This window comes from Toxorhynchites rutilus, chromosome 3 (genome assembly GCF_029784135.1).
Source record: "Toxorhynchites rutilus septentrionalis strain SRP chromosome 3, ASM2978413v1, whole genome shotgun sequence".
NCBI classification, from domain to species: Eukaryota; Metazoa; Arthropoda; class Insecta; order Diptera; family Culicidae; genus Toxorhynchites; species Toxorhynchites rutilus.
Window position 1 is genome coordinate 6,853,471 of NC_073746.1, and position 27,743 is coordinate 6,881,213.

Below are 27,743 nucleotides of genomic sequence, written 5' to 3' on the forward strand. Positions count from 1 at the left end.
CCCATTCGGGCACCCAACAGAGCAGCGTCCCGTTACTGGGTACTGTTTTCATTTCCCACCGAGTGTTACGCCCGTTTCCCTTTTTCGTTCATCTCCTTCTTCTTCGGTGGAATTTCCCTCCCGTTCAACCTGGACCCAGCTATCTAGCCCTGAAGGGCGCATGCGTGCTATAAATTTTCCGCGCTTGCCATTATTATGGCGAATCTAGCCGGCGGAAAGCAAATAGCGGTATCTTCGCCGAATACGTTGTTTGCACGAGATATATATGACCTGCCGCAGCACGGAATGGTTTCAGTCGATTGAAGACGCTTCCCCCGTGCATAACATTACGCGAGTCGCACCCAGACACAGTGCTTACCTAGTGTGTATTTTGGCAGCAACCCCTCTGGATGCTGGCTGCAACAAGTTGTTCTCTTGTGAAGCGATAGCGTAGAAGCCCGGTATCGGTGTGTTTGTGGCATCCCGCAGCATAATGGACCCGACTGGTCGGCAAAATGGACTGAACTGTTAAATAACATTCACTTGTGTGCAAAGAGCAAAAAATTATATCAAAGTGGATAAAGTTTTGATTGGAAAATCGGTACAAGTGACGGTAGAAGTTGACTCGAATTATCAAACTAGTCAGTGGTGAAAAAGAAAGAAAGGACTGTTTCAGCAGAAAAGTGAGTGATACAGCATAAGTGGCTTCGAGAGCGTTTCCAATAACCTTTGGATATTGAATTTCATTGGTATTCAGTGCAGAGCATTAAAACAGCCAAGGTAGGTGTTATCGATTAAGAAGGAATTCAGGTTAATTTTGTGCATCGCCAGGTGCTATCATTGCTATCCCACGCGTAATGAGTTTTTTTTCGCTCACAAGTCAATTTACGAAGTGGGCGAAACGCTCCCCATGATTCCTACTGAAATGCTGAGTACTGCAACAATGATGGATGAGTTTTATTTGTGCTGTTTGCAAATATTCCCACACACTCTTTATTCGAATACGAATACACTTCAATCCACTGTTTACAATACCACAAGCTCGGATGTCAGAATTGAATTTCACGGCTTCGGATCGTTTTTATTTTGCGGAATTACACTTTCTTCTGGATCATGCTCGCGTGAATGAAATCTCCCAAATAGTATGAATCACTTACGCCTCTCATATTCATCGGGGAGGGGATGCACCGGTCATCTGCGAACGACGGTGACGTCGCGGATTTGCGTCAGAGTGTCTCCACGTATCGTTTGCCGGAAGGCGAATGTTTTGGAGCTCGCCTTGATGGTGTTCTAGGAGAAATTTTTGGCTCAATGGTGCCCAGCTGAATGAAAAGTATGTTCTCGCCCCATTTCGAAGAAAAATAGCTGCTCCACTCTGGGGATTCTTCGGAGGCTGCCTGGAAACAAGCGTCGTATTGCTCCCTTCAAACAATCCGCCTCGCTCTAGACTTAGCTGACACAAACGCATCGATGATCGCAAAGGAACGATGAAATGTTGTGGGTTGTGAGTTTTCCTCGAATCCATTGGATCATTAAATGAGGCTGAGAAGGTCCGCTTCACTGATGTCAATTGGGGCTGTGTTTTGTTAGTGATTAGTTTATTTTGAATGAGGATTGATTTGAATGAGGATTGAACTGAGAATGTTATCTAGTCTTGTTACGAGAACAATGGAGTGTTTTCAATTCCTAGAAAGCAGGAAAGAGACCGTATATTGGAAAGCCATTCGCTATCATCGATTTACATTCATGGGATTCTCGTAATCTGAATGAGAATATTAAATTTGGCTTCCGCGAATGTTTTACGATATTGTCGAGCAGTCTAAAGAATCAACTGCGATTCAGAATTCTATGCCTATTTGGGAGAATCATATCAATATCAGGGCATCACTAGCGCATGTGACATACATACATACATACATACATACATGAATGAAAAAGTGGTTCACAGGACCCTAGAATTAGGGAAGTTACGGCTAATCGCACTTTTAATGTTAAGCATTCGGGGCTTTTCTTTCTTCCTATTTATTTATGCGTCAAAAACTTTGCCGACTTCTTATTCCGATAACATTCCAGATGTTCGATGTAGCATTGGACTCTCAACAAAGCACTACTAGGAATAACATAATGCAAACTCTTTCAATGGAACGTCATTGATGTTTAAGGGGGGATCCCTGTCTGGAAGGTTGAAAAATAATGAACTTTCGCGTTTTTTTTTCCTATGTAAGGAATAAAGTGAAGTGTACGGGTATTTTGATAGTTGTTTAGGGTATATTTAAAGATATATTTTCCGTTTAGACCTAAAGCGTTACATAGGGGTTTTTGAAAATTCGAAAAACTACCAAAATGGCGACCTTTTTTGGTAAAAATGAGATATTTGTCATGATATCAAGAAACGGCTTTGTAACGCTTTAGATAATTCATTTTAACATGCTGATACAAAATTTCAGCTGAATCGGTCGAGTAGATTGTAGTCTTTCGAAAGCAACAATGAGTGATCCGGCGTTATCTAGATGGAGGGGAAAGAAGTGTCTGGTGAATAGACTCTCTAAGGGGAGAAGAGGGGAGGGGTCTGTCTTTGTTCTATCACATTTTCTGTATCAAATATTTACAAATATTTATTCCATGTAACGGAGAAACATGTTATTTGCAAGTGGTTAAAAAATCTTGAACGAGAATTGTGTCTGAAAATAATCTGATATTATAATGATGAGTTTTGGTAGAAGTACTAGGAATTTTTTAGTAAAAGGTAAATTCAACGGGGTCGATTAGAAGATCAATAAATGGACAGTTCTGCGATTGGACTCATGAACTTGCACTTAGTAAGAAAACGTAAATGTTTGAAGGTATTGATAACAAAACACAAATTTTAGGCGGGACGAAGTTTGCCGGGTCAGTTAGTAAGGCCTAAAAAAACAAGAGCAATATCACAGAGACGCGCACAGTCTGTGAGTACACAAATTACGATTTTTCGCGCGAGTACAGGATTGTTAATTACATTTATCTTAAATTCTGAACACCGTTTTTGTCACTAATTCATATTCTGAACACTTTAAATTCCGCTTTAAATTCCGTATAGTAAAAATGCAATTTAAAAAAAACATAACTTTTGAACTACTGCCACGATTCATATGATCGATACATCAAATTACAAATGTATTTTTTTATAGTTTACTAGCTGACCCGGCAAACTTCGTCTCGCCCAAAATTTATTTTTCGTTGTCACATCCACGTTTTCTTATTAAGCGCACGTTAACGTTAATGGGTTCAATCGCAAAAATATTCATTGATTGATCTTTTAACCTCCCTTTAAAGACACCTTTTACTATAAAATTCCTAGTACTACTACCAAAACCACTTGCAAATAACATGTTTCTTCGTTACATGGAATTAATGTTTGATACAGAAAAAATATATATATATATATATATATATATATATATATATATATATATATATATATATATATATATATATATATATATATATATATATATATATATATATATATATATATATATATATATATATATATATATATATATATATATATATATATATATATATATATATATATATATATATATATATATATATATATATATATATATATATATATATATATATATATATATATATATATATATATATATATATATATATATATATATACATATATATATATATATATATATATATATATATATATATATATATATATATATAGATGAAAGACGATATAGGAGTGTGTTTTATCACATGTTAAAAATCCATTTCCACTTTTTCGAACTTTTCCATTTTTTCAGAGTTTTCCGAAAATTTTCAATTGTTGGAATATGTTTGGTTCAAATATGAGTATTATTTTTATGGGACCTCCTCTACATTCCAGAGGAAGAAGGGATGTCATACCATCATAGAAACGCCATACAAAAAAAAAACACAAATTTCTACATTACTCGGGAATTAATCAAGCAAATGAAACGAAATTTGGCAAATGAAGGTTTTAGGGTGCAATGTTTTTACGATGGTTAGATACTCCTCCCCCTCTCTTAGGGGGGGCTGCCATACAAATGAAACAATTTTTTTTTGCATTAAGCGAGAATTAATCAAGCAAATGAAACCAAATTTGGCATGTCGAGGTTTTAGGGTGCAATAAATGTTTCTATGGCGGTTAGACTCTCCACCCCCTCTCTAAGGGGGGGCTGCCATACAAATGAAACTCAAATTTCTGCATAACTTGAAAACTAGATCTGTTAGATCTTTTTATATTGTTGCTCCAGAATTGGTCTGTCCTTGTGCCTCTTGTTCAAACATTTTCTGTTCGGTATTTGCAAGATGCGTCGAAACTTGATTGAAATTCCGAACATAGCTTTAATACTAATGTGAATGGAGATTTCTGCAGTAAACAAAATAGTTAAAACAACTACAAAAATTGAAAGAATAAACAATGTTTGTTTTTACGGAATTTTCTCACGCAAACATTTAATCACTAATGTTGACAGTCATACAAATGCTTGGTATTATAGATTATAGGCTGTATCGATACCTGTAAATTATGTTGAAATGAATTCTATATCCCAAATAATGTCAGCGCTTTAATTATTCAATTATGTATAACATTAAAGTTTTGTAAATTTACATTCAGAAATGATGTGTTCGGAATTTGAGACAAAACGGTACCTCTCATTTCGAAAACGCAATTTCTTGTTTTCTGGGATCATTTCACTAATTACATTTTTCTTCATTCCTTAAACATGTCTCCTCGAGAAAAATACATGTTTAGAAATACCTCTATGTATTCTTTTACACACAATAAACATTCAGAAGATATCTTAGTGTTCTCCTAACGATGTAACTGGTATTTTAGGAAACTGTTTTGAACCACATGCCCAAGGACTCGTGTAATTTTAGTATTATGAGATTTCGTTTGAATTCAATCATCTCTTTAAATTTTGGCAATATATCATCGAGAAATCCATTAAAAATTTTTTTTAAACTCAAAACGTGTTTTATGCCCTTTCATCTGAAGGAAACAAAACCGTAATGGAAATCACATTTCTACCTTGCGAACTGTAGAATTTGGACCGAACAAACATAACAAACAATAAACCACTTCCCTAAAATTTACTGTCGCCTTTCTCGAATATGATTCCGGCGTTGGCCCCTGACCTTGGCCATATTTCTTTCCGACGATTCCGTGAGACACACGGAAAATATTCCATTATTAAGCCTTCAGTCCGCCCACCACAATGCTAAACGGTAGCACACGCGAGGCCCTTGCTCGGGAGCACCCTTCGTCGCAGGGAAGTTACTTCAGTGGGTAGTTCGAATTCCTAAAATATCTCTCCGTCAGATAGTTGTCTCTCTTGGTTGCGGAAATTGGTGATTTAGTAGCGCACGCGAAACGCCAACCCGAATCCGGATCACCACGGGGTGATCCGGTGGAGGGGTCGAGGGAATTTGGTTGATAACCTAATGGTTGAAACAGTGCTGAATGACGGCTTGCAGGACACTTATCCCCCGCTTGAGGGGTCCTCTTCTTAAGCATCGCGTGCCTTTTGTGTGCTGTAACGACTCGTGGAGAGCGAGGAAAAGAAAATCACGAGCAGAGACACTTAGCTTACTGATTGATCTCCCGTTGACCCAAGAAAGGCTACAATTCAATCCGCCATTAAATGAATGGCAGGCAGTTTGAAGCACGTGCTCGAGAATGATGCTATGTTTGTAATTCATTTGAATTTGGAGAACACTGCTCCAATTTAACCACCGGAAATTGAATCCTTATCGACGCGCACGATGAATGATTTTTATAGTTACTACGGTGACCGACCCGTTTCCCACCCCGCGTGATACTTCAGTTGATGTTGATGGGACCCCAAACTACGCCGACCACGCGAGAGGTGTGGAAAAGCAATTAAAACGAACGGTCGGACACATGAGGAATGCCGCGTCGGATAAATTGCGTTTTCATTCGGACCGAGTAAATGATCGAACGCGAGTGAAACGTAGAAGTGAAGAAAAAAACAGAGAAGCCAAAAGTCATAATAGAAACGCGAGGAGTAGACCAAAATAAGCACCAAGAAAAAAAACGACAACAAAAAAAAGAAACGCTGAGAGGTGGAAAATCTGCCGAGTGACAGTCACATAAACACACGCGCCATGCTCTATAGTGTTGGCGGAACGACTTTGGATAAGCGGGAACGGTGATGGGGTATCGGTCTGACAAGAAATTCCTTAAGCCCCGATCTGAGCGAGAATGTTGATAGGGTTACCAGTGTGATGAGGCAGCCAGCGGCTGAATGTTATGTTTATTTCCCGCTCATAATGTATATTCTATTTGGGATCGGTGTGAAGATTGGAATAACCAACTGATACATCGTAAATATTCAAATTCCAGATGGTGATTAATAGACGCATTTGTAGCTTCCCGCGTTTTGCATCACTTCTGGATCGATTACGTTGATTCGGCGATAATATGCAATGTAATATGGGAGTATTTTTGAACGGATTCTGGTCCAAAATAGAACGGATTCGCGATAAATTAATTGAGGCATTATGAAACATCCTTACAAGCTGGAATACATAAAATATAAGCCTCCCTCGCCGACAAAATGCTTTCTACCGCTTTCGATATGAGGATTAGCGCAAGCCAACCACCAATCCGGCAAAACGTTGTGTAATAAAATCACAACGTGATTGGCACCCACTACTATTAATACTATAAATAATTACGCAGTTTTATGGGTGTGCCATCGTCACCCATTGCGGTTTATCCTGAACCCTGCGCTCCCCATAAAATGATTCCGTTCGAAGATCACGGCCATCGCGAGGATTGTAGACGCGAGGCGCATACAGACATCTGTCAGCTCTCAGCGACAGAATTCGTGATTGGATATGTTAATTAGTGGATCTGTCACGTTGGGATTTGAGCTGCAAATAAAAAAAAAACAATAAAGCTGGCAGCATAAAATGGCGGATCCGAACGTGCCGACTGTTATTTTGTCTGCAACAATTCTGTGTGTAAGCCCCTGGATGCGCATCTCTAACGCCGTGATTTGGGAATGCGTTTTGTACCAGATTAGAGTCTGTAAAACTAGCTTTCTTTGGAACGATACCAGATAATCACTCGGCTCAGTGTAAACGGTAGCAGCTGGAGCATTCCACGACGTACATCTGCGTTTTAACAACAACAGTGGTATCATAAAGTAATAAAAAATTGTCACATGATTCAACTGGTTCGAGATTGCTTGTTAGGAGTGTGTTAAGTCATTAACATTCGTTATCTTTGCGATAGGTCACCCTTGGAAGCGTTCCCTCGCATATAGAACCTTGTTCGGACAGAAAGAGACTAATCGGGAAGGAATTCTGAATATAATTTCTGCCTGCCATGAATTCTACAATGAGCAAGTAATACTAAGTAATACATAAATCCATTGTATTCCTATTCAATTGATCATTGCTCGGTCTTTAGAATAAAAAAAATTACACATAATTGCCATACAAAGTCTGCATTCTCGCTTTCAGTGATGTCCGGAACATGACCGGTTTGTTGAGGAAATAATTTTAATCAATCCGCTCACATATCACTTCAGATCTTATTTTGGAATGCATCGACATTTTGAAAATAACTTTTTAGTAAAAAGTTTTGGTGGCCTTGAAAAGAGCCTATGGCTTGCGTAGATTTATAAAATCAGCTGAACATGGTCGATTTATAATTCATTCTTTCCCCCACGAGAATAATACGACGAACACGATAGTAGTGAGCATGCATCACAAGCATTATTCTTGTCTTTGGTGTTCTAGCCATTAAAAGCTATCGCGGTGGGCTTTTTCTAGTTGACATACCCACGTTCACATGTGATTATATGCTTGTTTCTCCACTACCATTATTATTCCATGCTTCTAATAAACAAAACTGGATGCTCTGGTAGGGTGGTGCACAGTATTACCGAGACAAACGCGCCTCTGGACGCTTGAACGAGAAAGTTCACAGCGGAGACTCCTTTGGAAACTAGTTCTGAGGGAACGAGAGGGAACTGATCATTTACTTTTTGATGAAACGGTAGGAAAACCACGTCGTAACAGGAGCGAAACACAAGCATAAATGTTCTCCTTTATTTCTAGTTGTCACAGGCAATTAAATACACGTTCGATGCTGCTGTTGAAATTACAGAGATTGCTGATATTCCTGATATTCACCCTATTGGCTAGTAACTGCTTCGCGGCTGGAGAAAAAAAATCCACTTCGAGAGAAAGGAAGAAAAGAAGAGTTGAATTATAGAGGCTTTAAACTTTTGCTGTCCATTCGCCCCTAGCATTGAGAAAAGCCAATTCAGAAAATATCTTCGCCGCTGGTTGCTAGCTGGATAACTACCAAATCTATATTTAGATCATCCACTTCGCTGCGGGGCAGTTATTTATATGTATTGCTGGGTGGCCAACGAATCATTAAGCGATGGAGCTTGCAACGCAAATTTCGCTTCTTTTCAGTGCGTCTGATGCAAAAATGTATAAACGCTTTCCACCAGACGACAGCATCATTATGTCACCTTGGATTTGAAGATGGGAACAAAATCGCACCGCAATTTGCTTGCTAGAATGAGCAAAATTGTGTAAAAGAATATGAAAATTTTCAGCTGAAACTAGTCGTGCCAATAGGTAGCCATCGGGCGGAGCTTAAATTGTTGCTGCAACATTCCCTTTCTCCAGTGTTTGTTCTCTGCGTATGTATTTCGAGCCATTGATTCGTAGTGGTATACACAGTTGCCTCTTATTTATGCTGCGGGTAGATAAGCACACAAATGAGTAAAACAAATAAATGGGAAAATGGGAATGCTTTTAATTTTCATTAATTTAAACCTTTTACAGACTATGGAATTGTAAAGTGTAGCATATCAAACAAATGTGAGAGAATTTCCGATTCAATTGTTATGCGAATTGTCAAAATCCATTCGTAGCAAAAAATAGTTATTAATGTTAACATTATTTCATGAAATTTTATTTGTTTTCTATTTTGGCTTGTACGAGATTTTTTGTTTTATTTTCAAATATTTCTCCTGGATGATACCTGTTGGACCTGAGAATGGGAACAATCGGAGATGTTTCCAAAATATCTTAAGTAGAACAGAGAATACGTACTCCAACTCCCTCAACATATGTTTATTGAATCATGGGGCGTAGAAAGTTTCAAACTATCAACACCCATCGATTGAATTTTGAGCGAGCATTTTGGGGAGAAAACTGAGGAAACGTCCGTAGTTATAAAACATAAATGAAAGTGAATACGGAACATAATCCGTATCCGGTATCTGAAACCTGTACCCAAAAAAAATTGGTTGAGACTTGGAGCGGGCGTGCCTCAAATATAAAAAATGCGTTTAAATGCACACAAAAAGTAAAAAAGTAAATAAAAGGGTGAGGCCCAAGAAACAATAGAATTACTAAAGTAGGACTACGAAATTATTGCCGACGAATAGAAATTTAAGAATTAATTAATTAGTGCAAATATTTGGCAACACTGCACAATGGTCCAGGAGGTGCATTTAAGTGGAAATTAGCATCTAGAGCTGTACAGTTATTCTCTAGACAAAAATTGTTTTCGACAAAGTTGATGCATATGATAGAGCGCTTATTTTGATGTTATCAAAAATAGGGTGAGCAACATTTACGATGAAATGAAATATCCAACTCTCTTATCTTTATAGATAGAGGTAAACATAGTTCTACAATGTTATAGCCCCAGTTATTTGACGAAACTTTTTAGAACAAAGTTTTTTTTCTATCTCTTAAAATAACCGATATAGCGCTTTTTTTCTACGTTGCGTTAGGGTGACCATGAAAGAACGGGTTTTTCTGCTCTAACTTTTATATTTCAAATCCTACATCAACATTGCGTTGGAACGACTTTTAGAGCTTATTGAGACAGCTATTTTGTGATGCAGAACTTGTCAATATCTTCATCCTACTTAAAGTTATTGATGCTTTTTCACCCAAAAACTCATAATTCCAATTTTAGTTTACCAGTTTTAGTAAACTTTGTTCTACAAACTTCCATAAAATGACTAAGGCTAAAACATTGTCGAACCAAATCTACATCTATCTATAAAGATAAGAAAGTTGGATTTTTTATTTCATCGAAAATTTTGGTAACCCTATTTTTGACAACCTCAAAATGAGCGCTTTATCATATGTAACAACTTTGTCGAAGACAGTTTTTGTGTAAAGAATAACTGTCGAGCTCTAGATGCTAATTTCCACTTAAATGCACTTCCAAGACCATTGTGCACTGACAATGGCTGTTGAATCCAAGCGGCGGAAACGATTCGAAGCACCAAAAACCGTTTTGAGCAAAATGTCAAATTAATTCTCAGCATTAACATATACTGTTGATTGTTGACTGTCTGGCATTCGTCGTTAACAGTCTGGTTAACAGTGCCATGAAGTCCATTTGACTGTGAAGAATGAAATGAGCACGGAGCATCATCTTCATTATAACAGTTAGCGACGAGAGGGCCCGAATGACTGTTGATTCATATTGACAGAGGAACTGCTGGAAGAAAAAAAAACTGATTTCCAATTTAATGCGAAGGTCCCCTGACTATCCTCAGTTGATAGACTTTGCCGAGCCCTGCTGTCTAGGGTGGAACTGAAACACTCATTGAATATATAAGAAGTTTTTCAGTAACTCTTAGTAAAATTATAGCGCTCCCAAAACCACTTTTGATGAACGGTAACAAAAAATCCGCAAACGTTCTCGCGAGAACAATACACAAGCTGTCCATTTGTCCAGATTTGTGACCATATTGTCAACGGATGTCATGCATCTAAAAATGTTCACATGCGATTCAATCATACACAAGCACTCTTCACCCGACGGTATGAAAACCGACGCGAAATGTCTTTTCATCGAGTCGCCACCTCGGGTTCGAGAACAAAAAAAAAAGTAAATTGCAATGCGGTTTGACATCTTTCATTCACAACACTCGTAGTGATTCCTCGTCGGGAAAACCTCTGCTCTTCGGATGGCAACGATTGTATTGATGTAATCCGATCTGGCCAGGGGATTTTTCGTCAATAAATTTCTTCCGACTTGCACTGTGATTTACATCCTTGCCACTCCAGAATACATTCAAGGCGTGTTTTTCGGCATAGAAATCTCAACTATGTACTACTAATAAAAATGACGCAAGTAATACCTACGTTGAGATTGTCAAAGTTCCACTGGAAACGTTAGTACCATCCAAGAAGAAGAAGAATTCAAGCCCAAAACCTCAACGATTAGAAATTAAATTCAAAATCTACAATTAAATATCAGAAATCTGATTAAATAAGATAAGATCCGACATCAGGAATCCGAGAATTGAAATTTCTTAATTCGAATTTAGTTTATAAATATGCGTGGAAGCTCAAGAAGAAAGTCTAAAGTTTGCCTTCAGTCGATTTAATCGCTCGAGGACAGGGACCTAGATCAAAAACATAGGTGTCCGGAATCGAAAATCTGGAATTATAATTGTGTTGGCTGAAAGTCATCATGAGTAATCCATGCTGTTAATATCCAGACGTGGGATCTGATCCGGGCTCTAAACGTCTAAAACAATACATCGGAGATCGAAAAGATCATTCTGAAATTTACATCCTGGAGAATACTTAATTTGCCGGTCTTTTGCGTTTTCTTTTGCAAAAATAAATTAGTTCAACTTCGTTATTCATTTGCAGTAAACTCAAACTGTAAACATAGGATTGGGAACTTGAAAAACCAAGCCGCAATGCGAACCCAGCAAACATTTAATCGTTTTTAATTAAAAAAATGAAACTATCGTACTTTTGTCAAAGATGTCGATGAATAAATAAATCTTACAGCCGATATTTTGGGTGGTGTCCAACTAGTATATACCTTCAAAAGTGGGGGAAATGCCTAACAATCACTGGCATAAAAAAACAAATGGCGGAAAATGTTGAAGTCAAATTTTTAGCCTCGGGAATCGTCATTTTTGCAAGTAGACGCATCCCAGCAAACATTGATTCGTTTAACTTCGCATATTATTAATAGAATTATTAATAAAAGATACTTCGTGTATATCAATAATCGTTTAAAATGCGTAAAATCTGATCCTATTTTTTTTTCCAAAATATATATTTTTATAAAGGCTCATATGGCGTTAACCTCACGGGGCTGGGAGTTCAATACTTTGACATTTTTACTTATTATCTATGTTAGTAATATGTAACCGATTACTCGCGGTTGGATCGAGGTTAGTATTACAAGTGTTTCCGTAATTGGGGCAGTCTCCAATGCTCTGTACGTGTACCCGACACGGGATACTTCCTATTGGGATGCAGCTGACCATTAATCAGCAACGCCCCCCTAGTCTGTACCTCATATCTAGCGTGGTGATCCTATTTATCACGACAGATTAAGTCGTAATTGATTATAACAAACATCGGTTTTTATGATACACACTATCGTAAAATTGAACTAATCGACTATTAGTCACATGAACGTATAATTTGAATCAATGTAGTACTGCGAAAATCATGTTACATACTGTGGAATATCATTCAACAGTATGTCATATAAAATTGTCATTGAGAACATATTACATGATATAATGAATTTAACATATCAACATTGTTGATGATCATTTGAAGACGGATCTATGGTTCAAGTTGCGGTCGTTTGGTCACCAAGTTGGATAGGGGAGCGATATACGAATAGAGTACGGAAGGAAGCGTTTACCTAAAGCATGAAAGAGAGAAGTTAAATATAAGGCCGAGAACATTGTAAAATAGTATTTTATCGTATCGTATTTTTGTGAACCACGCTACCACTGCATGAAATGTAAAACATATGCTTGTCTCGAGCATGCAGTTAGTGGTATGTTTCTGATTCTTAAACCACTGAAGTCACAATCATAAGTCACAAGTCACAAGAGCAATATTACAGAGAAGTTCAACTTTCGGTCTGTGACACCCTGCCCGAGTATATGAGTTATGATTTTGCACGCGAGTACAGGAGGGTTGAAAACAAAACACAATTGAGTTTCAAGATGGCTGCAGAGTTATTTTGTCTTATTGAACAACCTGGTAGTATATTTCAAAGCGCCTTGTTTATTTGGCTTTGCTAAGTTGGCAAGTTGGTTGTGAATAGTATCCAATTATGTAAAACAATGTTTGAAATCAATTGAGAGAACAAGTTGTTCTTGATAATGGTGCTTGATAATTCATACAACAACAATCATACATACAATAATTCGGAACCTACTGGATTAATTTTTTTACCATCATCACCACTCTTTTTGAACATTTATATTCTACTCCCATTGAAAGCTAATTGAACAATTTATATTTCTACAAACATAAATGTTCTCTTATAGACAAATGGTGATTTGTGATCCTACGTAGATATTTCCCGCCATTTCTTTTCTTTTCTATGCCAGTGAAAATATATTTTGTAATGGTATGATCGTATATAATACACGCTTAACTTTTCAAAAGGATCTATCTGTTTTGATCGAATCTCTTCATTGACTTTCTCTTTCGATAACCACGGCCTTGCAAAAAGATTTTGCTTCAGTTTGTCCGTATAATTTGATAGACGAGGTATCACTCTACACTTCTAATTGTCGAACATATCAGAAAATTCTTTTACCGCTGAGTCTTTAACGGTAGAGAATGTCGATGAAGAGAATCGATCAAAACAGATAGGTCCTTTTGAAAAGTTAAGCGTGAATAGTCATATTTGCACCTACATAAGTCGCATATTCATCCGAACTAATTTGCCATGTATGTATATAGCCCACACGTTTGCATGTATAGGCTTGCTTGACACATCATACATATGAAATTAATATTAGCCATATTTGTATGTTTGTGAATATAAATTTCAAAATTAAATAATCATATTAAACCTTCTTTTCAAACAACTTATACAGTAAGCAAATCACGCAATAAATATCAAAAAACAGCTGGAAGTCAATCTTTGTTCAAATTTAAGGATGTGCTTAACTCCAGTTTTGTTGACAACTTTAATTCATTCAATTAAATTGTACGATAATTTTTATATGAATTAAGCCATAAACATTCCCACTTTTCACTACCTTTTCATTCCCACCAACCGTTTATTAAACAGCTCGTAGTAGAAATCTGTCAGTTATGTATAAACTCGCCTTCGAAACATAGTTGAAAAAAATATAGGGCCTGATTCTCGAATACACTACGAATACACTTCACGGTGGAAACGGAATTGACGAATTTACGCAAAGCTGAATCAGCTAATGCGGCATCTACATTAGAGCTCAGAACCACAAAAGTGAGGGTGTTTGTTTATTTTACGCACTGAAAAGCAAGATTCGGTGGTGATTATTCATTTTATGTCAATTTAGATTTATTTCAGCCATTGAATGTCGTCAGTATATGGTAAGAAAGTTGGAGTTTTGTATATTTACGCCATTTGACCAAAGTCATAGATAATCTTCGAAAATTTTAAGTTTGATAATGCATACCGGTTATTGATACTACGGATAATTGCGATGAAATCGATATCATATCAAATTGGCTGATATAATTGATTATGTAGGGGCCGATACGAGAAGGATTTTCAGTATTTTTAGTGCAAAACACGCTATTCATCGTTTACTTAGTAGAAAAAAATTAATGTTACAATACTTATAACAAGCCATTTCTCGAAATGTACATAGCACATTTTACTCGCTGCGCCATCTGTTTGTAAATCCAATGTAAATTCGTCAATGAAACGTATTTGCGATGACAACGGTACGGTGTCGACATCTGGATACGAGATTATTTTCCCACTAAACTTATCATTATATTTGGCGATCTAACGTACAAATCTACACCTAGGCGGCGCTGCGGTGAAAGTGATGATGGTTTTAAATTTTGCCTTGTGGGCTTATGGAAGGTTTGTAGTTCTTTCTATAAATTACAATGTTATAATCATAAAAGATTATTTGATTGCGATGAGTTTGTAAGAAATTTAATTCTGCGCAATTTTATATATAACATGTTACTTATTTACCTCTTTCAGTAGTGAAAACTATAAAAATGTTGACAATGGTTGAATTAAAGAAGGAAATTCGAGAGCACAATCAAACACAAGTAGAAAAATGCACGATTCCTGCATGTGAGAACTACCTTGGAAAGCCCGGAAGTAAAATATACGTGATTTGTTTTTGAGTTTTAGGTTACATTAGCATCATTTTCTTAGTTCAAAAACAAAATCCAGATGTCTCACCGATCGTTTACGTTTTGCGTTAGATCGCCAATATCAAATTATCTTCAGATGAAGTTTTCGTATGAGATTTTTATACCACATGAAGAAAACAATGTTTTCCACTCACATTGAATACCAGTTTGATACGAAGAAGTTAATTTTCATTAATGATTTTTTTTTATTTGAAAAGTGTTCATTCTGCATGAAAACTCATCATTATCTTCGACACTTCACTAACTCGTAAAACGTAGTTCAATGGCGTGCCGTTTATTTCGTTTCCACCGTGAAGTGTATTCGAGAATCAGGCTCATATTCGTCGATGTAAACAAGCGGTGAAAAAGGAGACACTTTTCGACGAGCGATTTGTATGGAGTTCCACTGCCGTGCAGATAGTATGAAACAAAAAGCTGTCGTCAGTTTTACCCGATTTAGGATTTTTTATGAAATGAAAACTGAGCTGCGTAATGTCAGTTGAACTCAGTATCTGTGCTGCTTACCAGCTATCAATCTTGCACAAACTCGGCGAGTGTTGACAGATGATTGATCAATTTTACAGGACTGTCAATAATATTTAAAAATATACTTCTCCTCAATGTACTCACGGTACATACTCCGAGCCAGGTTTGATGACGAAGAATAACAGATTTTTTTTTGCAAAATATGTATCGATTTTTTACTATAGCAACAAAATGTAGGTGAAGAGAATATATAATATGATACGAAGAATATGTGTTACGGGTGTGTGAAAACGATCTTCAGAAATCCCATGCCATTTGGGAACCTTGACATATCGCGTGGTTCAGCATTTATGTTGTTCGCAATTGGTCGAAGAAAAAGCAATAAGAAGGGCAAGTCAGGTTGAGTTAATTTTCTATACATACTCTGAATACATACCCATCACGCTTAAGAAATGAATCGAGATCTTGTGAAAAGTCTCAATACGTCGCATTACATTGCTAGCATTATTCCGCTCCAAATATTCGCATTTCTACATAACACGATGAAATTGCGTGGGCAGAGTATGACAGCAGGGCTTAGAGTAACGTTCCCCAGTTCAGCATGTACTGAGCAATAAATTACCTCTTTTTGGACAAAATTCTTCTCGATAATTTCAACCCGTTCATCATTATCTCCGAGTGTGAAGGTAACAGATGGAACCGTGACATCGCATTTCTGAAATGTGAAGTATGTCACAACACATCAAAGGACCGCGTTGTTTTCCATTATTACGGTCCATGAACCTCGCGATTGAACCGTTCTAATGTAGCACTCACGGCACAAGCTTATTAAATTTCACCGAGTTCTCTAATTTAATACATCCTTGCTCCCGAGACAGAGATAGAGAGAGCGCGCGCGTTTTGTCGATGCTGCACGCCTTCTAGCGGAATAGAAAAACCGATAAATAGTCCGCCTCATTAGCAGAGTCAATTCGTGTTGATGCCTCGAAAGGAGGTCAGCAATAACTTACAAACTTTATAGGCTGCTTCTGCTGCTGCTGCTGCTGCTGCTCTTCCACCACCGACTAACTGTTTCACATTCCTTCCGAGATGTCACCCAATATGCCATTGAACTTTGCTAAGTAGGTCCATTCCAAAGGAAATCAAACGCGGCATGTTTATCCCCGAGGGCTTATAAATAAATGTGCGTGCAGTTTGCTTGATGTCCAACGGCGGAAACATGGGAACACCATTTGACCGTCGTTAGTTAGTCATCATGAAAATAGCAACTCCGGCTCTACAGGTGGGGTTACATTACTGCGTTCCGACGCAGTTGCACAATCGATTTAACGATCATCTCGAAACCTCAGTTTCGCAAAACACATTCTGTCGCCAGCTTATTTTTAGCTCACGCAACGCAACCCAAAACAACCAACGTCTCGAATTGCCACATACGAGATTTGAATTCAATCATGCGACCTTCAGACTAAGTAGCGAGATTTTAGAAAGAGATTCATTAGAACAACCGGAATTTGAAAATGCAAAACATCCGCCCGAAAAACCGGACTGCTCATCAGATTCTTCAAAGATGTAGATGGGCGCCCCGCTCCGGTTACAAAGTGCTGCGGGGAAATGGTGGAAAGATTAATAAAAATGGACCATTCGCGGTATAAAAAAAATCCCGATGGAAATGGCCCACCGTAAGGCAACACCACTTTGGGAGAGAATGGAGAGTGAGAATAAATTAGAAAAAAGAATTGCACTCTGCAACATGAAGTACAAACATAAAGAGATCAAGTTAATGTTCGCTTCGTTCGCTCGTTGGATGGAATGGAGATGCTGCTTTCACTTTTTATGTGAAGGATTTTCCTCTCGGCTTCCATTCTTTTTGTTTGTTATTTCAGTACACGACTTCTGTTGTTGCCATGCGGTTTGCTCTTGCCGAAGTGTCTTCGCGCGGTAGAATCCGATAGCCGCCACCCAGCTTAAGTAGAGTTTAAGAATTTCACCGAGGTAAAAATACCAGGAAAAAGAAAACAAGGAGCAGAGAATGTAAAATCGACCATTTGAAGTGGGAATCGAATAAATGGGAGATTGAAATAGAAGTTGCTAATTTGATGGTTTGAAGCGGAAAACCCCCTCTGTCTCTATTATGCGCCGTTGAACTTTGCGTGTGAAGCTTAAGAAGTATGTCATCATAATGGATCGGATTTCTTCTCGTGAAAATTTATTTCAACTGTTCCTAGTAACCGCGAAAATTCGCGTGAAAAATTTCAACAAATTTGAAGTTCACTTTTGAACTGGGAACATATCTCAAACTTTTGTCATACAGCAATTACACTTTGCAGCTGTTGATAACATGAAATAACAAAAATCCAAACGATGCGCGGCACGTGTAAAGCGCTGGAGAGCACAGAGGAAAAAAAAACAATTCAGTTCAGTTTTCCAACTTCGAGAGCGGAAAGTTTTCCAATCTGCTCAAAGCTGACAGCACTCGTAACTCCAACCATGCTTTGGCTAGATATGTTATTAATCGGAAAATTGGCGGCGAAAGCCTGAAGACGCTCAACACACTTTGTAACAGAGCGCCATAGAACAGCAAAACAATCTGAAAACATCAGCCTACCAATTGCTTCGTTATCATTCAGTATAATTATTCATATTGTTACTATTTCCGAAATAATTTGTGAGACAGAGACTTGCGCTAGAGTAAAGCTCATGTTTCAGCAACCATCGAACTCAATCCATTTCGAAATGGGGGTAAGAGTGTGCCAGCAGGCTGATTGGTAATCAGTCCGATTGGATCAAGATAAAAGCGAATGATATATTCATTTGGGAAGCTGGATCGAAAATAAATTGAAATTATCATATTGGATGGGTTAAATTCAAGCTACCTGCGGCGAACATATAAATAGTTTACTTGTTGAAGCTTGTTAGTTGTTTGTTGTCTTATCGAAAATGAATTACATAACATCAAACGAAATTTAGGATCATTTCTAATCCTTTCCTCGTCTACACTTTTCTCTATCTCCATTCATCTTCGGTTTTTAATCAGTTGATAATTGCTTCACGTTCAATTTAATTCCACAATAACTACCTAAATCTGCTCCCGTATTGCTCAGCCTTCTATGCAACAGCCTCTTTTGTCCAATTTGTAATCGTGCCAGTATTATTTGCTCATGTATCAACTTCCGTTCCATCCACATAGTAGACGGTGGTTTGTCTCACCTCAGGTAATGTAATTGGCATCTCAAATGCCTTCTCCACAATTTTCGGTCATCAAATCGGAACATTTCGGTTTCTGATCTTCGCAACACTTTCACGTTTATCATTGAGTGATTTTTCATTACCGTAGAGTGTATCTGAAGTTTTACATATTATGCGAAGCTTCGATCCGGTTACTGATTGCAGGATCAACTTCGAGAGTTGTTTTTACATTAGAGGGTGGAAGTTTTCATTGGCGTACTCTCTGTTCTAAATCACCAACTGACTTTGCTAGATTGAAAGATGCACGACTTATCTATTCATTCATAAATGTACAAAAACAAACAAACAGAAAACAACATCGCTATTCCACTGGACTGAATCATATGGAGGAGACTCACGGTCTATCACTTAATGATTGAAAGCAGGGCTCGGCAAAATCATATTCAACTGAGGATAGTCAGGAGATGATGATTATTATGAAGCCTTAGTATTCAATTGTAAATGAGTTTTGCTTCTTCCAGCAGATTCTCCATGTACATGACTCAACAGTCATTCGGGCGTTTAGTTGCCATCTCACTCTACGACTCGACTATCTCATTTCATTCTTCGTCAAATGGACTTCATTGTATATTGAAGTGACTCCCTCTAAAATGAATTCGTTTCTTTCTCATGTATCACGTATGCATTTATCGATGTTTGAGTTCAACGTCTTCTGACATATAGTACAGGTGAGTTAGATTTTTTTTGTTTTGTACCCGATAATTACTCGCCCATATAAAATAGCGTGCAGTGTTGTGTTCAGAAAAACTGCCAAATTTGTGAATTTTGTTGATATAAACTCGTTTTTCGTTTTTTACTCGGTTTTCGTCATTTACAAAATTTTACAAAATCGAAAACAAAGTGAACTAAAATTTTGTTTAGAATTCCTCCCAAACTGCACGCCATTATGCACGTTATTTACTAATACTAACGCGCGAACCTATATAACATACCTGATAACTATCTAAGTTCGTCGATTTGAGTTCACGGTGGTTAAACAATAAACCATCCATTAATGATGTAACTACTTTTTTGCATCAGGAATCAAGTTTTCGTGTCCCTTTATATGATTTATAAGATTGTGTACGTGGGTATCGAGACACGTGTCAGAGAGAGTAGTAGTGTGGATTTAAGTCAGGATGAATGAAGAGAAAGATTCGTATTCATTAGTCACGTCAATTAGAATAACCATTTGCTAGAATAGTGCATCAGTCATCCTTGCTCTCAATTCAAGTCATGTTGACGGCAAATACCGAAGTAGTCCTAGTCGAAGCGAAGCTACTGAGAGGAGAGTCGACTTTCATTTTTCATCTTCAAGGATTTCGGACCCTGACTGACAGTATCTAGGCGAGGCGCATTTGGGGTTGCGGGACGGTAGGATTTAGATTCATATACCAACGTTGTATTCCCATTCTCTAGTTGCTACTCTTTGCTCTGCGTTGCGATTACTGACTGAAGATGCCCATCGATAGCGGAAGCAGTATATTAAAATTCTCGATCAAAATTCATTTCAATTCTTTAAATAAAATTTCGAAAAGTTACATTAAAATGATCAAACAAAAGGCTTGACTAAAGTCACCTAGAAGGGCTTGTAATTTTCCGGCAATCAGATTCGAGTTACGTTTGAAAACCCGCTCTGCTGATTTGTTCATAATATCTGGTTGCTCTTGCAAACGTAATTAGTGGGCATCTTTGAAAAAAAAAGGAGGAAATAATCAAATTGTTTTGAAAACAAAATGTTTGTCTTTCCCTTAGGCGGAGTGTCCGTCTTACCCGACTTTTAACAACAATATTTCTGGAGTAAAAATGAGAAAACTTACCGCTGATTCGATGAAATGGAAGGAAAGTGATGGTAAAACACTCACGTAACTGAAAATATGAAAAAAATACTTGTTGACAATGAGATTTTGACAGACGGCCAGCTAGGTGTAGACAGTGAGTGTCAAATCTATTGTAAGTATTGTAAGTGTGTATTGTAAGTTTGTACATCATTCAAATTTAAAATAAAAATAAATTTTATCAATTATACATAAGTGTCCGTCTTTCCCGACCTTCCTTCGAAATGTTGTATCATTTGGCACCTTGATAAGTAACTTACTTTAAAAGGATACTTATGTTTGTTACAAAATCAGTAAAATGAGTGATTGTCACTCGTTTCTACGATTTTTTACAGATAATAACTTGTTAGTACAAATGCTCCACACATGAGGTCGAATATGTATGATTTAAACTGACGATTAGAGCGCTATTTTGCAAATTTATTTCGATTCGAGAAAGGAAATGTGATAAAATAATATAAAGAGTGAAACAAAAACAAGTGATACAAAAATATAATATCGAGCTCACTCAGAGCCACTCAGATTACATTTTGAATGGTCAGAGAATCCTCCGACCTATAAAAGAATGGAACTTGTGTTCACCAAATTACATCGAAGTATATATATTTTACCTAAGTGTGGCTAAGTAAATTTGTGCCAAAACAATTTTTTGGGATATTTCTTAGGTGAATGTTTTGTGGTTTGGTGTTTGGCGATAGTTTGCGTGCTTTTGTGGTGGCAGGCAATCCTTTTCTTTAAAGTATTCGAATGGCCATCGGGAAGTGTGTCGAAAGAACAGTTGTGAGTACCAGTTGCGTGCATCCAGAAACACCACAATCAATTTCATACCGGCTATGTCAAAAAGGCTACACTATTGGAATATCTGGGAGCAGCTGAAAATGGTTGATTCAAGATTAATTCTTTTCCTAGCGAGAGCAATACACAAGCTGGCATTATGTTGGAAATTTTGCTCTTATTGTCAATACACGTAATACATCTTCTCTTCACTGTAGGCACCATTGACAATGCATGAAATAAAAAAAATCTTGTGCTTGATTCAATCATTCACAAACATTCTTTGCCTAAAGGAAAAGAAACCGACGCGAAGTATCTTTTCATCGATTCTCGGATTTGAAAGTAAAAATAAAAAGGATCAGGATCGTAATACGGTTCGACAACATTCTTCCACAACTCTCCGGATCGGTATCGAGAAAGGATCGGCTGGCTTAAGAGAGAATGTTTTTCGAAATCTCAATTTATAATAGTTATCATCGGTACAAACAGTTTACATGTTTTGTAAATATTCTGAGGTCACTCTAAAGCAAAAAAAAAATGCACGCTAAACCAAATAAAAAATGGAAACCGCGATTAACTAGAGCGCGCCCAATGATTATATGATAGCTTCTTTTTCTTATTTCCCTCGGATAGAATTATATGCACGGTGGATAGCTACGATTGCTTCTGCAATGATATTGATGTATTCAAATTGTAGTTCAATTTGAGGAACACAAACCGGACCAACCAAAACATGCGATTGAGCGCGTTGAGAAAATAATTGGCATTTTGTATTTATTGTATTGTTTATTTAAAAAATTATATGTATTTCTTTATTTAGAAAGATGCGTTGAAATATTTTCAATCGGTTGACGCAAACATCTTCGCTGTCTTCCACGATATGATCGAGATATGAGCGTTCGAAATATTTAATTATTTTCTACGCGTTTGGTTTTCAAATTTTCATTTTACATACCATACCTTCTGTTGGTTGTTGTTCTAAAAGTAGTAAAAATCGACCACCTTGGTTTTTCATTCATTCGTAAGAATGTGTTTGTATATGATTCTTTATCTGCCATTGAGCTGTCTATCCAACGAAGTCCAAATATTGAAAACAAAACAAACATCAGTTGAAATTAAAATGGGTAGGTTATACCTATGATATAACCGCAAAGTTGACGTGGGACTACCGTTGGCTTAGTAATCATTTGTTTGTATCGACCAAATTATTAATTGAATGAAACAATTTTCGTATACTATTGAATTCAACATATTTGATTTGCGGGTAAAGAATTTGAACAAATGCCATGTAACATTAAGAATGGTACGAGTTATAAGCATTCGAAAACATTCTTTTTTTTTCGAATCTCGAACGGAAGCCAAATGAAGCACTGAAATAGAGGAATCCTTTTTCAAATGACAACCATAGGGAACAATGAAAATTCAATTTTATGCCACTTTCGTAATGAAATTGAATCGTTTTATGGATCTCCCCAAAATAAATTGCATGAAAAGAATTAATATTAGCTACTATGAGAACATTTTCTCAGCAATCGTAATACGAGCATCTGCAAAAAAGCTGGTATGATCTAGTGGAAGTTGATTGAGATAGTTCAATTTTAACCATTATCTTGAGAACCATCATTCGTCATTTAACTTTTTTTGATTGATTTCGACTTGCTTCTGTGATAACGTGTTTATAACCGATATATTGAATGTCCAATGATTAATATTAATAATTAATCAAACAATTATTCATATTAATAATGATTAATAATGATAATATATACAAGATGCTATACTTAACTTTAACCAACTAGCTCAATTCATTCAGGTAGGTCAATTCAGGTAGTTTTGACGTCGTTGTAGGCTGAAAATTCGTGGTCACGTTTACCTTTGTAATATATGGTTAAAGCTGTGTAAAACATGTGTTGATGTGATTGATAGGGAGGCGTCACCTCCGAAGTTTGTGGCTCAATAATCCTACAATTTCAAGAAAAATAAGCTGATAAAACATGCGACTGTATGAAACAATGCGTCGTCACTGATATCGTCAAAACGCACACAAAAATACAAACCTAGAACATCTTACGTTTGTCGCACCGACGTCACCATAATATTTTCACATTCCTCTGACGTGAAATGATAAACAAACCGATGCGTAGATATTTCCACTACCAGTAGAATAATAAGATAGCTATTCTTCCGTTTAAAAATATCCCCTTTCGGATACGTTTTCTCATGGTGGTGTGCCACTAGATCTGCGTTGGGTTTATTTTTGAGCTGATTGAGAAATTAAATTTTATTTCAACTAGAGGGAATCGCCTAGCTCGTTTTTTGCACAGCTCAAATCAAAAAGTTTAATCACTCGACTCGAATCTGCATACCGCCGCCATCGATTAGCCAACAACAAGCCGCAGCTGAACCGGGGACAGCTCTTCCCTTCCTGGAAAAAGCAATATAAATCATCTCATCTCATCATATCTTGGTATTTCCGGTAAAACATCCCCCCGCCTTGGATCATCGCACCGAAAGGGGAAATATTCTCTTTGTCCGCCGGTCCCGGGCCGGCGACCGTTCCATCATTGACAAATTGGACAGGAACGGAGCGGAAAAAAATGGATTAGCTTTTCATAATGCCGAATCAAGGAACGATCGGCGTTTGTTTTCGCGCTTCCCACCAAACGCTCCACGTGTGAACATATGAGAGGTGGGGGCGGGCAAGCGCGCGCGTTTGAATGAATCCATTCGAATGGAGTTCATTTGTCATCAGGGTGGATCTTCAACACGTGCTTTCTTCCCCCCTACCTCTGGCTCTTGTGTCTTGCCTTTCGCGGGGGAGATCTGTGAGAAATAACAGAGATCACCGCTAGGTGAGGAATGTACGATTTGTTGCGCACGAAATGGTTACTTGTTCGATTGGACAGTTTGTTTGCGGCCGCCGTTATGAAGTGTCACCACAGCAGCGTTGTGGCGCCAGCTGTGTGTGTATGGGTTTTTTTTCGCCTCTGCGAAAGTTGTTTTGGGTGGTTCGGTATCGGGATCGCGACCGACCGGATGGCGACTCGCGGATGCGTAAATTCCATGTTTCGACACCTCCCGGACTGAACCGGTTAGAACGGGGAGATCTTGCGTGTATACAGCCGTGTCATTTGCCGCTGCTGTTGCTCCTGCGAGTGGGTAACATTTTGGTGGAATCAATATAATAGTGAGTGATATGTATGTGGGAAACAGGGTTGTTATTAAACAGTCCACAAGTCGCCAAAAGTTGGGTGGGATGATTGTGACCGCTCTAGGTTGAGGGGGATGGGGGCTAGCCATCTGGTGTGAATAATATTACTTTCCCCACGGAGGGAATTCGTGCGATTTTTAGGTCTCAGCAATTTCACCAGTTATTCGACGCAGGCGTAATCCATATTGTCAATATTTTGATACGCAGTTTTCAGTATTTTTGACGTGGGACTACGTCTAACCGGAATATATGGAGGGTAAAATGAAAACCTAAACACAGAACATGCAGGAAAAAATGAAAGATTTCGAATGCTTATAGCTCGAACATTTCGTACTGGATAGGAGAGATGTTTGCATCACTTGATAGGGAATATCGGAATATCTACGCATCTATCGCAACTAACAAAATGTTGTTTTTCATTAGATAAACAATTGAACAACTGTAAAATATTAGGCGTTATCTAAACGCCCTAACTGCATCGTTTTGATTGGCCCGATTTACGGTTTCCCTAACACAGCCATCAAAACCAAGCAGCCTTGGGGAAATCGGCATTGCAAATACATGAAAGTAGGGGGACTTTTGTTCTCATCGAAAAATGTTCCCTAACACAGACTTTAAAACCAAGCAGCGAAATCGGCATTGCAAACACACGAAAGAGCCTAGAGGCGAGTGAACTGAAAAGTTTAAACCCTCTTAAAGCCAAAAAGAAGAAAAATAACACACGAAAGTAGGGGGAGCTTTTGTTCCCATCGAAATGTGTTCCCTAATAGAGATTTCTAAACCAAGGTGCCTGGAGAAATCGGTATTTCAAATTCATGCAAGTCGGGGGTATTTTTGTTCCGACTGGAATGTGTTTCCCTAACACAGACTTCAAATCCATGAAGCGTGGGGAAATCGGCATTGCGAATTCATACAAATCGGGGGTATTTTTGTTCCGATTGAAATGAGTTTCCCTAACACAGACTTCAAAATCGAGGTTTCTGGGGAAATCGGCTCTGCAAATAAATGCAAACTGCGAGTACTTTTGTCCTCGCTTGCCTTTGTGCAGAGTGGAATATGTCTGTCCTAACATGACCTTCTAACCTTAGGAACCTGGGAAAATTGTGCAGCCACTAGAAGCGAATGAACTTCCCAGTTTCAAGCAAATTCGAGATTCGAGAAGTATGTACACTTTTGGGATGTAAACTTCAGAGGGAAATGTAAAATAAAATAATCGTTTGATAATTTTTTTTGTCTTTATTGGGAAGATTTTCAGCCTTAGGCTGGTTCATCAAACGTTTGATAAGTCTTCCGTACATATATTTTGTTCTAGTCATCATACCAAACGTAAAAGGTCCGTCATTAAATTTACTTGTAACGAAGAACAATCAATCACAATAAATGAATTGACTTTACACGGCATTTGTTCATTTTTTTCACTCACAGAGCAAATATATTGAACTCAATTGAATTTGGAAACTGTTTCATTCAATCAAGAATTTAATCAATACAAACGAATGATTGCTAAGCTAAGGTAGTTCCACGTGAACCTTGCGGTTATATCATAGATATAACCCACTAATTTTTTTCTATTAAATATTGTATTGAAAATTCACCTATGTTCTAAACAATTCTTAGAAATGAATTAATATGCTTTGCGCCTAAATTTATTGCGTTATATAGTTTTACTAGCTGACCCGGTGAACTTCGTGGGTATTCCCCTCCGATCATCTAAATCAGCAGCCATTTAAATTCATTTATTGCATTTTTACATAACCGAACAACATACTCGATATTAGGACATCCTGGACCACAATTAAACAAATTTTTAGTAGTGAGGCCTACACGATAAAAACATAAATTGAGCACAAATTGATTTGACTACATATAATCTCTTATATATATAAAAATGTTCTGTTCGTTTGTGTACGCGTCAAAAACTCGAAAAGTACGGAACCGATTGAGCTCAAAGTTGTACACAATATACAATCCACTTGAAGGAGTGTTGTTACGGCATAAAAAATTGGAAATTGGAATAAAAATGATTTTATATATGACCAGAGTCCGTTTCTGAAATTTAGCTTCTAATGAAAATCGACTATTCAGCAATGAATATGTGTTCTATGTGATGGAAACATCTTTTTTCCACGTGTTTGACAAAATTATGAACTGAAATTACGTTTCGAAGTGATTTAAAATTTATCGATTTCTCTCATCTATCTCTATATACATAAAAATATTCTGTTCGTTTGTGTGCGCGTAAAAACTCGAAATGTACGGAACCGATTGAGCTCAAACTATAATACAATATACAGAACAACCAAACACATCTAGGATTGTTGTTACAACATACAAAAATAAAAAATTCAACTCAACCATGCAACCACAATGTGCCACAGCAAAGCGTGGCAGGGTACAGCTAGTATAATATAAAATTAATGCCTATTATCGGTAAATGGAGAATAATTCATTTCACGCATCAACTCACATTATGGGCTAACGCCCGAATTTAGGCAAAACGATTGCTCGTTGCGTCGGGGAGGAAGCGAGTGGATAGTGCAATCGAAAGAAAACATACCCAATTAAATAGTCAAATTGTTAACTTTTTTCTACTATATTCACTGTTCATGTTAAAAAAAAATTCTGGATAAATTTCCTGTCTAATGATATATAACACAACATATGTCGCAATAACCATTTTGAGTAATATGCGTTTGAAAACTCTTAATAAATCGTAACATTTTTCGTAGAGTGACCCCCCTATATAGAAATCAAATACATAGTCCTATGTCAAAATTGAAAATGTGAAAAGATGGAAATTATTTCTCGATGCTATTTGACTGCCTCGAAAACATAGTTCTGACTAGGGATACCATCTCGTTGGAGTAGAAAATCAGAACATAGCTACGATTATGACCAATCCTTTGACTTCGCGATTCGGTCGAAATCGACTTTTGCATTCTGAAATCCTTTCGACTCAAATTCAATTGTTCGATGCAAATCAACATCATTGCGTTGACGAAAAATGAATGTCAAAATAAGTCATTCGATTT

The 27,743-nt window shown here is 37.4% G+C and overlaps 1 protein-coding gene across 1 annotated transcript in view; it reads left to right on the forward strand.

The window, feature by feature from the left end:
- Positions 1–307: 307 nt before the first annotated feature.
- The window catches only part of LOC129775879 (ras-related and estrogen-regulated growth inhibitor-like protein), a 63,693-nt gene continuing 36,257 nt past the window's right edge, over positions 308–27,743 (forward strand). The window contains exon 1 of the mRNA XM_055781052.1: positions 308–759. The gene's annotated coding sequence lies outside the window, so the exon portion shown is untranslated. The remainder of the gene's footprint in view (positions 760–27,743) is intronic.